The 14,335-nt window shown below is 49.6% G+C and overlaps 1 protein-coding gene across 2 annotated transcripts in view; it reads left to right on the top strand.

The window, feature by feature from the left end:
- LOC125447707 (G-protein coupled receptor 4) overlaps positions 1-14,335 on the top strand; it is a 97,402-nt gene that overhangs the window by 48,520 nt on the left and 34,547 nt on the right. The window lies entirely within an intron of this gene.

The following is a 14,335-nucleotide window of genomic DNA, read 5'->3' as shown; positions in this document are numbered from 1 at the left end:
GATTAATTTTTCCCCAACAATGGATTTATGGTCACCATTAGATTCTTAATATTGACGTCAAATTCCATCATCTGCTGTGGTAGGATTCGAACCTGGATCCCCAGAATGTTATCTGGGTCACTGGATTTACAGGCCTGTAATAATGCCACTAGGCTATTGCCTGTCCAGAGTGACTGCAAATTTAAGAACATAAGACTGTAAAACCTAGGAGCAAACATCATCCATTCAGCCCATCAACTCTACTCCATCAGTCAATGAGGTCGTACTTAATCTGATATTAGTCATCTCCAGTGTTCTTCCTTGTCTCTTGATTCCCCTTCTGATTTAAAAAATCCATTTCAGCCTTGAATATACTTAATAGCACAATCACAACATCCCTCTGTGGTAAAGAATTGCACAGGTTTCCTACCCTCTGAAAAAAGAATTATTGAGACTTGAGTATTGCTGGGCAAAACAGCTTTTGGATTGGACTCATCAGGGCAGTTTGCCAGAATGCCAATTTAGAGGGAAGCAACATGTTTATACTATATGAGAACTGTGTGATTGATTGACAAGCAGATTCTGCTTGCTCGGGACATTGCCTTGAAGAAGGCACCTGTCGGTTGATGACTAACAGTTAACCACCAAGCTTTGTTTAAATTTAAACCAGGCAGTTTGCTGATTGGACGAGGCATAGCCTTGGAGAATGAACTTGAACATATTTGTTACATATTTAGCTCTGTTAAAATGGTGCAAAGTATCTACATGCTATTTGTCTCCAAAAGAAGTCCTGTATATTAATGTATGTAGGTTCTGATATGCAGCCCAACTGAAAATCTTAAATTCTTAACTTCATTTGTAGCACAGCCAGGATGTTTTAATGAATGCAGTCTGATTCCAACATCACATCCAACCTGTGTTTGCAGGGCAGGATTGAAAAATGAGGCGTCTCTCATATAAGCTAGAGCTGAGGAGAATTTTTCTCCCAGCAGGTTGAGAGTCTTTGGCCGTCTTGCTTCTCCAGACAGGGAGGGAGAGACACAGTGTTGTTGAAGAATGTTAATGCAAAGGTGGAGATTTTCTTGGTTGAAGAAGGGTAGAGAGCAGGTAGGAAAATAGACTTGAAGCCACAATCAGATCAGCCATGTCCTTGTGCATGAATCAGCGAAACGTTGGTTTGCAGATGCAGCAGGTAATTAAGAAGACAAATGGAATTTTGTCCTTCATTGCGAGAGGGATGGAGTTCAAAAGCAGGGAGGTCATGCTGCAGATTACAAGGTGTGGGGCTGGAGGAACACAGCAGGTCAGGCAGCATCAGAGGAGCAGGAAAGCTGATGTTTTGGGTCGGGACCCTTCTTCAGAAATGGGGGAGGGGAAGGGAGCTCTAAAATAAATAGAGGCAATGATAGAAGTTGGATAGAGGAGCAGATAGATGGGAGGGAAGATGGACAGGGCAGGGATGCGGGGATGAAGTCAGTAAAGGTGAGTGTAGATAGAGAGTTGGGATGGGAGGTGATCAGTGAGGAGTGAGGGCCGGGTAGGTGGGAGGTAAGACAGACAGGTCAAGGAGCAGGGATGAGACTAGTAGGTGGGAAGTGGGGATGGGGGTCGGTCAGTGAGGTGGGAGGAACGGGTGGGTGGGAGAGAAGGTGGACAGGTCAGGGAGGCGGGGAAGAGACTAGTAGGTGGGAAGTGGGGGTGAGTAGGTGGGAAGTGGGGGTGGGGGTGGAGGTCGGTCAGTGAGGTGGGAGGAACGGATAGGTGGGAGAGAAGATGGACAGGTCGAGGAGGCGAGGATAAGAGGGGCTGGTCTTGGGTTGAGATCCTACAATCTCTGAGGTTAGTTGCAGCTGTACAGGGTACTGATGAGGCCACATCTGGAGTACTGTGTACAGTTTTGGTCTCCTTACTTGAGAAAGGGTGTACAGGCACTGGAGGGGGTGCAGATGAGGTTCGCTGGGTATTCCAGAGTTGAGAGGTTTGGCTTATGCAGGGTGGTTGAGTAGCCTGGGCCTGTACTCATTGGAATGTAGAAGAAGGAGGTGGTATCTCATAGAAATATGAAGGGAATAGGTAAGATAGAAGCGGGAGATTGTCCCCACTGGTGAGTGAAACTAGAACTAATGGGCATAGCCTGAAAATAAGGCGGGGGAGCAGATTTAGGGCTGAGCTGAGGAGGAACTTCTTCGCCCAAAGGGTTGGGAATCTGTGGAATTCCCTGCCCAGGGAAGCAGTTGAGGCTTCCTCGCTAAAAGTTTTTAAGGCGAAGAGAGATTTTTGAGCAGTGAAGGGATTAGGGGGTATGGTGAGCAGGAGGCTAAGTGGATCAACCTTGACCTTATTGAATGGCAGAGGAGAGACCCAATGGTCTACTCCCGCTCTTGTTTCTTATGATCTCATCGAACGGTAGACCAGTCTAGAGGGGCTGAATGGTCTGCTTCTGCTCCAAATTCATATGTATGTAGCATCTACCAACCTTTTGGAAAGGGAAGCACTCATTTCCAAGGCCTTTTGCAGGAAGAACTGCTTTATGATTCACTGCCAATTGTTCACTTCATTCTGTGAGTTTATGCTTGTCCCTGTTTGATTGCGCTGAGCCAGCAGAGGAAGTGAGTTCTGCAGAGCTGTTCAGCAAACCCTTTCCATCATTTTAGACATTTTTAAAGGCTCACATTCAACTCTTTAAACTTGGGGGGACACGAGCCAAGTTGATGGAGCTGAAACGTTGCTAAAAAGAGACACAAAGTCAAGGCCTTTCATCCTGCCTTTCTCGTGCAAGAGATTAAAGTTTGAACATGCATGTTGCGGTTACACATTGTAGCTACTAAGTGTTCGTGGTGGAGAGAGTGACTGGGCCAAGAGAGTCAGTGTGGCTCCAACCAAATTGCGATTGGACAGGGCTTTGATGAGGCCACTTTTGGAGTTCTGCGTACAATTCTGGTCGTCCTCCTACAGGGAAGGATATTATTAAATTAGAAAAGGTGCAGGAAAGGAGGGGGGGGGGGTGCAGAACGGTGGCTCAGTGGTTAGTACTGCAGCCTCACGGCACCAGGGACCAAAGGTTCGATTCCACCCTCGGGCGACTGTCTGTGTGGAGTTTGCACATTCTCCCCGTGTGTGCGTGGGATTCCTCCGGGTGCTCCGGTTTCCTCCCACAGTCCAAAGATGTGCAAGTAAGGATGGATTGGCCATGGGGAATGGAGGGTTACAGTGGTAGAGTTGGGGGGATGGGATGCTCTTTGGAGGGCCAGTGTGGAATCGATGGGCCAAATAGCCTGCTTCCATGCTGTAGGGATTCTATGAAAGAGTTGCCAGGAATGGAGCGTTTGATTCATAAGGAGTGTAGGAGGTTGAGGAGTAGCCTTAAAGAGGTTTATAAAATCAAGAGGGTGTGGAGAAGGTGAGTGGCAGGTTTTTTGTCCTTACTGGGGGGATTTCAAGACTAGGGGCATATTTTTAAGGTGAGAGGTGGGAGATTTGAAAAAGACTTGGGTGTAATTTTTTTTTGCTCTGGGTGATTCACATGTGGAATGAACTTTCAGAGGAAGTGGTGGATGTGGGTACAGGTCCAATGTTCAAAAGACATGTAGATAAATGCATGAGTAAGAAATGTTTGAAGGGACATGGGCCAAGTGCGGGCAGGTGGGACTAGTTTAGATTGAGATTATTGTCATCATGGACTGGTTAGACTGAAGGGTCTGTTTCCCTGGAGAGGAGGAGGTTGAGGGGTCACCTTATAGAGGTTTATAAAATCATGAGGGGCTTGGATGAAGTGTATTGCCAAGAGTTTTTTGCTCAGGTAAGGGAGTTCAAAACCACCGGTTTTAGTTGAGAGGGGAATGATTTAAAAGGGACCCGAGGGGCAACTTTTTCACACAGAGGGTGGCGCATGAAATGAAACGAACTTTTGAATGAAGTGGCAGATGCAGGGTCAGTTACACATTTGGACATGAATAGGAAATGTTTGGGCGGATATGGGCTAAACACTGGCAAATTGGGGCCAGTCCGGTTTGGGAAATTGGTTGGCATGGCCGGGTTGGACTGAAGGGTCTATTTCTGCGCTGTATGACTCTAAGTGGGCTGCTTTGTCCTGGATGGTGCCAACTTTTTGCGTGCTATTCCTGTGTGGACCCTGATCTTATGTCTTCTAGAAATCTGTAAAGACACTAGCCTTAAACCTTCTGTCGCCCCACCCCACAACTTCCCATTGCGTAAATGTAACTAACAATTTGTTAATCTCAGCCCCATTATGGGTTAATGTACAAGTATTGCATATACAGGCCAATTGTAGCACCCGATCTCACCATCACATCATGGATCAGCACAGATTAGTCGACGCTTGGGCCTTCTGAGTCTGTGTTTATTTGTTTTTCTGCTTTCTAAAAGCCAGATTTCCAGTCACTAAGTGCTGTCAGTCCTCATAGTATTCAGTGCCGTAGCGTTCAGCTGTGTTACAGCCTCTGTATCACGTTTGCAGTTGTATCATTCTGTCCCAAGCCACTATATTCTTCGAACTAGATCAGATGGAGATGGAGATAAGCTTGTGACACCTAACCACATGGAAGTTAGTCCTAGATGTGAAAGGATGTCAGTCTCACTGGCTTACACTGTACAGCGGTTGTACAGGATCCTAGATTCCATCAGAGACTGTGCAAGTGTATGTATTCACCACTAGTCTCTTCCTTTTTATTTTCCCACTGGGATTTATTGGCCATCCCCAACTGCCGCTTGATAAAGGGGGCACTTAAACTGCTGCAGCCCATCTGCTGTTAAATGCACCTGGAGTGATTTTTTGGGAGGGATTTCCAGGATTTTCCAAATGGACCGCAGCGGTTCAAGAAGGCAGATCACCAACACCTTCTCAAGGGGCAACTAGGGACGGCCAATAAATGCTGGGCCCAGGCGGTGATGCCCACATCCCACAAGTGAATAAATAAGAGATGCTGCGGATTTGGAAGGTGCTGTCGAGAGAAGAGACCCTTAGAGAGTTACCTCTGTACATGTTGTAGATGACACACTGATGCCACTGTGTGTTGGTGGTGGAGGGAGTGGGTGTTTAAAATGGTGGTGAATGGGGTGCCACTCATAACGGCTCCTTTACCCTGGATCCTGGCTTGACTCTCACTGGAGTTCCTCTCTTCCAGGACTATGTAGAGCACTCTGTCAGGTTTGTAAATATTGGGGTGGATTTGGGGCAATGTCAGGAGGTGTGTTATTCACTGCAGGGTTCCCAGCCTCTGGGCTGCTCTGATAGTATTTCAGTCTCTGGTTGATTTCTGGTCAGGTGTAATCCCCGGGGCATTGATGTCCTCATCCCTTTTAATCTCACCAGGTCTGTGTATCCTTTTAATTCGTAGAATGCCCACAGTGTGGAAGCAGACCATTTGGCCCAATGAGACCACACCAACCCTCTGGGGGCGTGTGGGAGGTGGCAGGCATCCCACCAACCCACCCAGACCGAAGCCCCTTGTCCTATTTCTGTAACCCTGCATTTCCCATGGCCAAACCATCCCAACCTACACATCTTTGGACTGTGGGAGGAAACCAGAGCACCCGGAGGAAACCCACGCAGACACGGGGAGAACGTGCAAACTCCACACAGACAGTCACCTGAGGCTGGAATTGAACCCGGGTCCCTGCTGCTGTGAGGCTGCAGTGCTAAGCCCTGAGCCACCGTGCCGCACCCACCCCTGCCCAGTCTGACTTCTCCTTAAAATGTGTCTGTGTTTTCCGAAGGTAAACTTCGGAATTAGAGACTGGCTCGTGCTGAGCAAAGCACCTCTCTGAAGGCGAATGTTTTCTTTGAATCTCGCCCAGGCGTGTCGGGGTTGGGGGGGAGCTGGACCAAGCTGTAACACTGTGTCCGTTCGATTCCTTCGGCTGTCTCAGTGGGTCAGTGGTGGGAGCATTTCAATCCTGTGCGGTCATCCAGGAGTGGGAGACTAGGAGACACCGGCTCAGGCCGGGCTGGTCTGGGGGAAAATCAGTCGAGGGCAGTTTTTAAAAAAATAATAATAATAATCAAGCTGGCACTGTGCCGCTCATCCTGACTCATGCCCATGACAGCAATGCATGCTGGTAAGCCCGTTATCCTGCGCGAACAGGGAGAGTGGGTAAGTGGCAGGCCAGCTAGATGTGCATGCTCCATTGTGGACCTTTAGCTGAACGTTCAGCTCTGCTCTGGAGAATTTAACATTTAATTCCCCGTCTGTCCCCTGCAGCCTCTGCAGCAGAGATAAAACAGATTTCAGCATTTCAAAAGGGAAACTCTTTCAGCGCTTTCATCCTCCTTACAGAATCCCTTGCAGTGTGGGAACAGGCCGTCGTCCTCTGAAGAGCATCCCCTGCCCAGACCCAACCTACCCCGTCCCCTGTCACCCTGCATTCCCCATGGCTAACCCACCGCTGGTAGCCCACTGCCCACCACCATCACCTTCCCAAAGGGGCAACTAGGCACAGGCAATAAATGCTGGGCCCGGGCAGCGATGCCCACGTCCCTTGAATGAATAAATAAAAAGTGAAGAGTGTGGTGGCTTGCAGGGGGGCAGCTATTTAGCCCCTTTAACCCCTGCTCACGCACCCTCTGCAGCAGGTGGGACTTGACCCCTGACCTGCTGGTCCAGAGGTGGGGACACTGCCACTACAGCACAATGCAGAAGTGTTTGATTTCTTCTTTTGGAAGGCAAACGTGGTGGATGCACAGCGCGTGGGTGAAGAAAAATGTCGCACCTTCCCCTCCCCCTCTCCCCCACCACCAGACACTGTGAGGACCCTCTTGAATGCCAGCCAACGGCCTCGACCCTCCAACCTCCAGTTGGCTCCAACCATCAGGCGGGGTGGCAGAGATGGGCAACGTCAGTTCCCTCAACGCCTTCCCATCGCCAGTGTCAACCCTTCCCCCCTCCCATTGTGACATCCGAGGCTTTTCCCACATGTCTGAGCCGCCCTTCCTGGCTGGTGTTCAGACTATCTAAAGAAATACTTCCTGCCTTCTCTTCTAAACTTGACCTTCAGGGCTTCGTCACTAGGTGCCATTTTTATATCTCCCATTCCGTTTTGGCAGAGTTTCGTTTCCTGTTGCAGAGACTGGAATGATGCAGCAGTTTGTGAACATACAAGACCCAATTTAATGACAAATATTTTCCCAAAGGTCACCAGGGTCCTTCCTGTATGAAGCCCAGCAGCTTCCAAATTTGACTTTTTTTCGAAAGGAACAGAGACCTGCATTTGTGTGTCGCCACCTGTCACACATCTGTGTGCCCTAAGGTGTTTCAAACCCTCTGTGTTACGTTCACAGTGTGGTCTTGGTTGTAATTAATGCTGTTACCACACATTACCTCAGCATTCCTTGTCTGTAAGCTATTTAGAATCTTAAGATGGTCCTGAGAGGAGGCCACTCAGCCCATACTGGGTCCCAGCAAATCAGCCTGCACACCCACCCGCCATAGAATCCCGATACTGTGGATACAGGCCATTCTGCCCATTGAATCTGCACCAACCCTCCGAAGAGCATCCCACCTCTTCTCCTATCCCATCCCCACAATCCTGCATTCCACATGGATAACCCACCCAGCCTGAACACTGCAGGGTAATTTAGCACGGCCAAACCACCCTAACCTGCACATCTTTGGACTGTGGGAGGAAACCAGAGCCCTCGGAGGAAACCCACGCAGACACGGGGAGAATGTGCAAACTCCACACAGACAATCACCCGAGTGTGGGATCGAACCCAGGTCCCTGGCGCTGTGAGGCTGCAGTGCTAACCCCTGAGCGACACCTCAGTGCAATCTGCCTGCTGGCCCTGCACTATAAAACAATTCAGATATTTATCCAATTCTCTTTTAAAAACATTGATTAAATCTTGAGGTTGGTTGGCTCGCCGAGCTGGTTTGTTGTTCCGCAGACGTTTCATTACCCTGCTGGGTAACATCATCAGTGCATCTTCTCTCCCACCTATCCACTCCTCCCACCTCACTGACCAATCCCCACCACTGCCCACCACCATCCCATCTACCTTCCCCAGCCCCAACCCTCCTCTCTGTATTTATTTCTGAGCTCCCTTCCCCTTCTGCGTTTCTGAAGAAGGGTCCTGACCCGAAACGTCAGCTTTCCTGCTCTTCTGATGCTGCCTGGCCTGCTGTGTTCATCCAGCCCCACACTGTCTTATCTCTGAGTGATTTATGACCCCATTGTGAAGCCTCTTCCAAGGATGCCCACCTCGAAGTAGTTATCCAACTCCCTCGAGAAAGACCCCAGTGGATTAAGATCAATTTCTCCTCACCCCTGTTGCAAACCTGCTCGTAGGTGGGAGAGCTCACATGTTGAGGAGGGTGCTATTGTATTAGGCCTTGATGTGCCGAGAAAGTTATCTTGTAGATGGTAAACAGTGATGCCATGTATCCACCCAGACTGATGAATGGACTCTCTAACTTCAAATAATGCTGATCTTGCCTGGTGCATGTCTAGTGGGGTGTAACCTGTAAGCCTCACCCTATTCAGATTTTAATGTCACCCTTTGATCAGTATGTTCCTGTTTACTGTGATCTTCCTTTACTGTCCGCAAACAAAGCTTTTCACTGTACTTCGGTACAGGCGACAGTAAGTTGACACGATCAGTTGTTGTTGGAGGGAGGGAGCATTGAAGGTGACAGTTTGTGATGCCCATCATGTGGGCTGCTTTGGGATGAATGGTGCCAAGCTTTGCCAGCGCCCTCAAGAAAGATACTTCACTGGCAGCGGAGTGTTGAGGGGGTAAAAGTCGCGGTGTGAATACGGGTAGTTTTCTCTTTGATCTATAAGTCAACAGGACTGTGGACCAAATGGCAAGCTAACAGCTCACAATGAGTCACAGTGTGCATGTAACGCTCCTGTAGTGACAGCCCAAGAAGCTGCGGGCAGTACACAGCCAGACCAGGAGGGCAGAGTCAATGCAGGGAAAATTTCCGCATAATTAACCTCCACTGCTGAAGGAAAGTTTCGCACAGCTTTCCTTCCGTGGAAAATTTTCATTTGGTTACTCAATCAATACATAATTTATGTGGCAAATTATCCATTGCATGTGAGGTGGAGATTGCTTATCTGCAAGAACATCCATTTATCACTCTCTGTGTGTTTACTTATCCATGACTTTTGAATTTGTGGATTTATGTAGCATTGCAAGACCCCTGAACAGTAAGTCAGGGCAATCAGAGTCGTACCCAGAGCCTTTATTGTATTCTTCTGTTTGATTTTCACAGTTAGGAACTAAGGTGCGAAAGTGCCATTCAGCCACGAGCACTGGGGTAATCTGCCAACCCGTCCCGGTCTGTCCTACGTGTGACTGCAGCCCCATAGCGATGTGGTTGACTCTTGCGGGGAGAGGGAGGGGGCTGGGCAATAAATGCTGGCCCAGGTGGTATCCCAGGAGCGAATATAAAAAAAAGTTTGGTACGCTTCCCTTTATTGGCCAGAGTTAGAAGTCTCGTGACACCAGGTTATAGCCCGAAAGGTTTATTTAAAAGCACGAGTCTTTGGAGCGCTGCTCCTTCATCGGGGGAATTGATCTGAAGAAGGAGCGGCGCTCCGAAACCTTGTCATTTTAAATAAAGCTGTTGAGCTGCAACCTGGTGTCGTGTGATTTCTGACTTTGTCCCAACCCAGTCCAACACCAGCAGCTCTACATCATGGCATTTATTGGACAATGCATTGAGTATATAGGAGTTGGGATGTTATGTTGTGGCTGTACGGGACATTGGTTAGCTCACTTCTGGAATACTGTGTTCCATTCTGGTCTTCCTCCTATGGGAAAGATGTTGTTAAAGTCGAAAGGTGTATGGAGCGAGCTGCCTTCAGGAGGCATCTGGATGGGGGCATGAGTAGGAAGAGTTTAGAGGGATATGGGCCAAATACTGGCAACTGGGACTGGATTAATTTAGGATATCGGGTCGGCACAATCGAGGTGGACCGAAGCGTCTGTTTCCGTGTTTCCATAGACTCTGTAACTCTAAAAGATAAGTAATTCTCTTCCCCGCGCCCCCCTCAGGCAAAAACCTCCCGCCTTTCCATTCCCCTCTGCACCCACAAGAATCTGTTTGATACTCAGCTTTTTAAATATGTTATCATCACCTTTTTCCTCCTCCTAGTTCTCCCATCTCCACGTGCCTGCGGTGAAACCGTTTGGATACTTGTCTGCAGTGAAAATGTTCTTGAAATGACCAGAGCAGTTTGTCAGAGTAGTTTGGGCCTGAACTCACTGGAATTCGAAGAATGAGGTGACCATATTGAAATCGGGAAGATTCTGAGGAAACAGGGAAGATGTTGTGTTCCCATGTGGGAGCGTCGATGTCCAGAGGCTCTCACCTCCACAGATTGCTGTCAAGGCTGGGACATTAAGCATATTCAAGGTAGAGAGAGAGAGATATTTTTAATCAGCAAAGGAATTAAGGGTCATGGGGGAGAAGGGGGGCTGGAGATTATTGGTTCAGCCATGATCTATTGCCTGGAAGAATGGACTCAATGGGCCGAATGGCTCCTTTGGTTTGTGGTCTGTCTTCCTTCAGGCAAATATTGGCCAGGATGTCATTGTCTTCTTTGAAATGATGGGCGTGGGTCTTTTACATTCACTTGAAGGTGTCTCAGTGGTTAGCACTGCAGCCTCACAGCGCCAGGGACCTGGGATCCCACCCTCGAGCAACTGCCTGTGTGGAGTTGGCACGTTCTCCCAGTGCCTGCGTGGGTTTCCTCCGGGTGCTCTGGTTTCCTCCCACAGTCTAAAGATGTGCAGGTTAGGGTGGACTGGCTGTGCTAAATTGCCCCCATAGTGTCCAGGTTAGGAATGTGGAATGCAGCGTTACAGGGATAGGCTGGGATGCTCTCCGCAGGGTCGGTGTGGACTCGATGGGCCAAAGGGTCTGTTTCCAGGCTGTAGCGATCCTGAGGAAGGTGGAAAGGCTGGTGCTCCACAGAAGTGTCACCTCTGACACTCTATAGCCCCAGGTAGGGACTTGAACCTGACACTGCGTGACTCAGAGAAGAATGAGTAACAAACTGACCTGCAGCTGACACACAACAGAAGCTGTCGTACTGAGATTGAAATGGTAAGACTCCCTGTTAAATCCTGCGCTGCAGGAATCTTAGAGAATGAGCTGCACTCAGCAGAATGTGCCCGTATTTTAGTTTTGAGAGGACAGGGTTCCTTCCCCCATCAGGCTTTATCTTTTTCCAAACTGTTCCAAAACAATGAGCTGATCTAGCCAACATTATCAGAAGTCTCAATCTCATGCTGGAAGGGAGCAAATCCTCTATGGGCAAAATGCGGGTCAGATGAACTTGCTGTACCTTCGCTGAGGAGTTCCCTCGCACACCCACACACTGGGCTGCTCCACAATATTCTCACAGTGATTAATCTGGGAGGAAAGACCCACCAACTCCACCATCTTCGACCAGGCCAACTTCGCCAGTATTGAGGCCGTGACCCCATTCTCCCCTGACTGGCTGCGATGGGCTGGGTACACTGACCGTGTGTCTGACATGAGACTCAGCTGCAAATCCCCCCCGCCACTTCTGAAACAGCAGGCCAGCCCCGGGGGGAGGGGGGGGGGGGCAGAGGAAGCGTTTCAGTGACCCCCTCAAGGCCCCACTGGGGAAGTGTGACATTCCCACAGACACCTGGGAATCACCGCCTCCGAGACCGTTCAAAGTGGCGGAGGAGCATCTGGGAAGGCGTGGAGCTCCTGGAGACTCACCTTCAGGAAAAAGCAGAATCCGGGGGTCGGGGGGGGGAGAGAGTGAAAGGGGCACGGTGCCACACCAAACCCCACCCATCCCCTTCCCGTGCCCACCTTCTGCCCCCAAGTGTAACAAAGCCTGCTGTAGCCCCATCGGTCTGTACGGCCACCTAGAGGCTCACCCTGAGAGGGGGAGGGAATCACCCTCATCTGTGAGGGACCATCAGTGATGATGATTCTGAATCCCCATCAGCTCCAGAACGTCTCGTGGTGTCTCAGTTCGGCTGCCTGGAGAACTTGGAGGAGACCCAGTTGGTGTCCTGCCCGAGACTGTATTATCCCACCTTTTCTCCTCTTGGCCCTGCAACAATTCCCCATCGGGTTAACAAACTGATTCCCTTTCGGAAGCTCCGCTTGAAACTCCCCGTTTTCCAGACCTCCAAGCACATGCTGCATGAAGAGGCTTCTGCCAGAGTGGCCTGTTTTATTTTATACGCCCGCCGGATGTGACCGTCTCCGGCCAGAGCAGCATCTATTGTGCGTCCCTGAACAAAGCTTTAAAGGGGCTGCCACATTGCTGTGGGTCTGGAGGCCAGACCAGGCAAAGGAGACTGAGGGCTGACCTTCTGGACATTTATATAATCACGAGGGGCATTGATAAGGTAGAGAACCAACAGCTTTTCCCCAGGATAGGGGAGTCTAAAACTGGAGGGTATATAAGTCTAAGGTGAGAGGGGAGAGGTGCAAAAGGACACAGAGGATGGAGAGTGACTGGAAGGGGCTGCCAGAGGTAGGGGTGGAAGTGAGTACAAATTAAGAAACATTTGGACAGGTACATAGATGGGACACCTACAGAGGGATATGGACCGAAGGGGACTAGTTTAGTTGTGAAAACTGGGCAGCATGGGCAATTTGGGACGAAAGACTTGTTTCCAGGCTGTACACCTCTCTGACTCTGTTTCCTTCAGGACAGAGTGGGGTGGCTCAGTGGTTAGCACTGCTGTCTGTCAGAGCCAGGGACCTGGGTTCCATCCCACCCTCAGGCGACTGTCTGTGGAGTTTGCACGTTCTCCCTGTGTCTGTGTGGGTTTCCTCTGGGTGCTCTGGTTTCCTCCCACAGTCCAAAGATGTACAGGCTAGGTGGGATTGGCCGAGCTAAATTACCCCATAGTGTGCATTAGCTGCGGAAGATGCAGAGTTGGAGGGATGCTGTTCAGTGGGGCAGTGTACACTTATTGGGCTGAATGGCCTGCTTCTACACTGTGGGGATTCTATGACATTAGTGAACAAGATGGGTTTTTGCTGACAATCAACAATGGATTTGTGACCATCATTAGGATCTTAATTCCGGATATTCATTGCATTCAAATTCTGTCGCAGGATTCAAACCCTGGTCCTCAGAACATTATCTGGGTCTGGATTAACAGGCCATCACCTCCCCCTTTTTGATGTGCCAATCACCTTCCATTGCTGACCCCTGATTCTCACCCCTTCCACCAATGGTTACGTTTTCACTCTCTGTCTCTCTTAAACAAAATGCTGGAGAAACTCAGCAGGCTTGGCAGTCTGTGCGTGCAGAGAGGGAGAGAGAAACAGGGGCAGCGTTTCAAACCTGGCAACTTCTCACCAGACTCGAAACGTTAACTCTGCTGTTCTCTCTGTTTCCACACAAACGCTGCTGAGTTTAGTTCCGCCGTCCCTCCAGACCCCTTCGTGATCACTCACATGTGCTCTGCACCCCTCTCCAAAGTGAACAGGACCCAGCATGGCTTATACAGGCACAGAACTGCCAAAGCTGGAGCCCATGCAACTGTTGTGGTCCTTTTGCATTCCTTTATTCGTTCATGGGACGAGGTCGTCACTGGCCAGGCAGCATTTATTGCCCATCCCTAATTGCCCAGAGGGTAGTTAAAAGTCAACCACATTGCTATGGGTCTGGAGTCACATGTAGGCCAGACCAGGTAACGATGGCAGTTTCCTTCCCTAAAGGGCATTAGTGAACCAGATGGGTTTTTTTTCCTGACAATCGACAATGGATTCATGGTCATCATTAGAATCTTAATTCCAGATATTTCATTGAGTTCAAATTCCACCATCTGCCGTGGTGGGTTTCGAACCCAGGTCCCCAGAACATCATCTGGGTCTCTGGGTTAACCGTCCAGCGATAATACCACAAGGCCATCGCCTCCCCTTTTTCCATTCCCTTTGCACCTTTCCAGAACCTCCACACGAGACTGGGCCAGTGTATTTTTTTTATTATTTGTAAAGCCTCCCCATTCGATTTCCTGGTGGTGACAAGGTCAGAAGGTGGCTTTGATGCCAGGGTGAGAATTTCAGAAGTCGATGCCTTAGCTCTGCAGTAAACCTGGCCCTTGGTGCGGGTTGGAATGCGGGCTGCGGAGTTTTGGATGAGTTCAGGTCGAGCTTGAATGGGAATGGAGAACTGAAGGTCACCCAGCAAGAACACTTCAGAGAGCTTGAAGCTGTCAGAGGGGAGGGATGAGAGCTCAAAGCAGCACGGTTACTGAGTCAGCACGACAGGAATTGAAGGTTCGGGAGGAGGCAGTGTGGCTGAGGGGCCAGAAATTTGATGGAGAGTGAGGGAAGGGGCGCTTGGGAATTGTTATCTGATAGCCACGCAAACCAGGCAG

Source organism: Stegostoma tigrinum, chromosome 39 (genome assembly GCF_030684315.1).
Source record: "Stegostoma tigrinum isolate sSteTig4 chromosome 39, sSteTig4.hap1, whole genome shotgun sequence".
Lineage (NCBI taxonomy): Eukaryota > Metazoa > Chordata > Chondrichthyes > Orectolobiformes > Stegostomatidae > Stegostoma > Stegostoma tigrinum.
The sequence above is the reverse complement of the archived record's forward strand: the minus strand, read 5'-3'. Positions and strand labels throughout refer to the sequence as shown.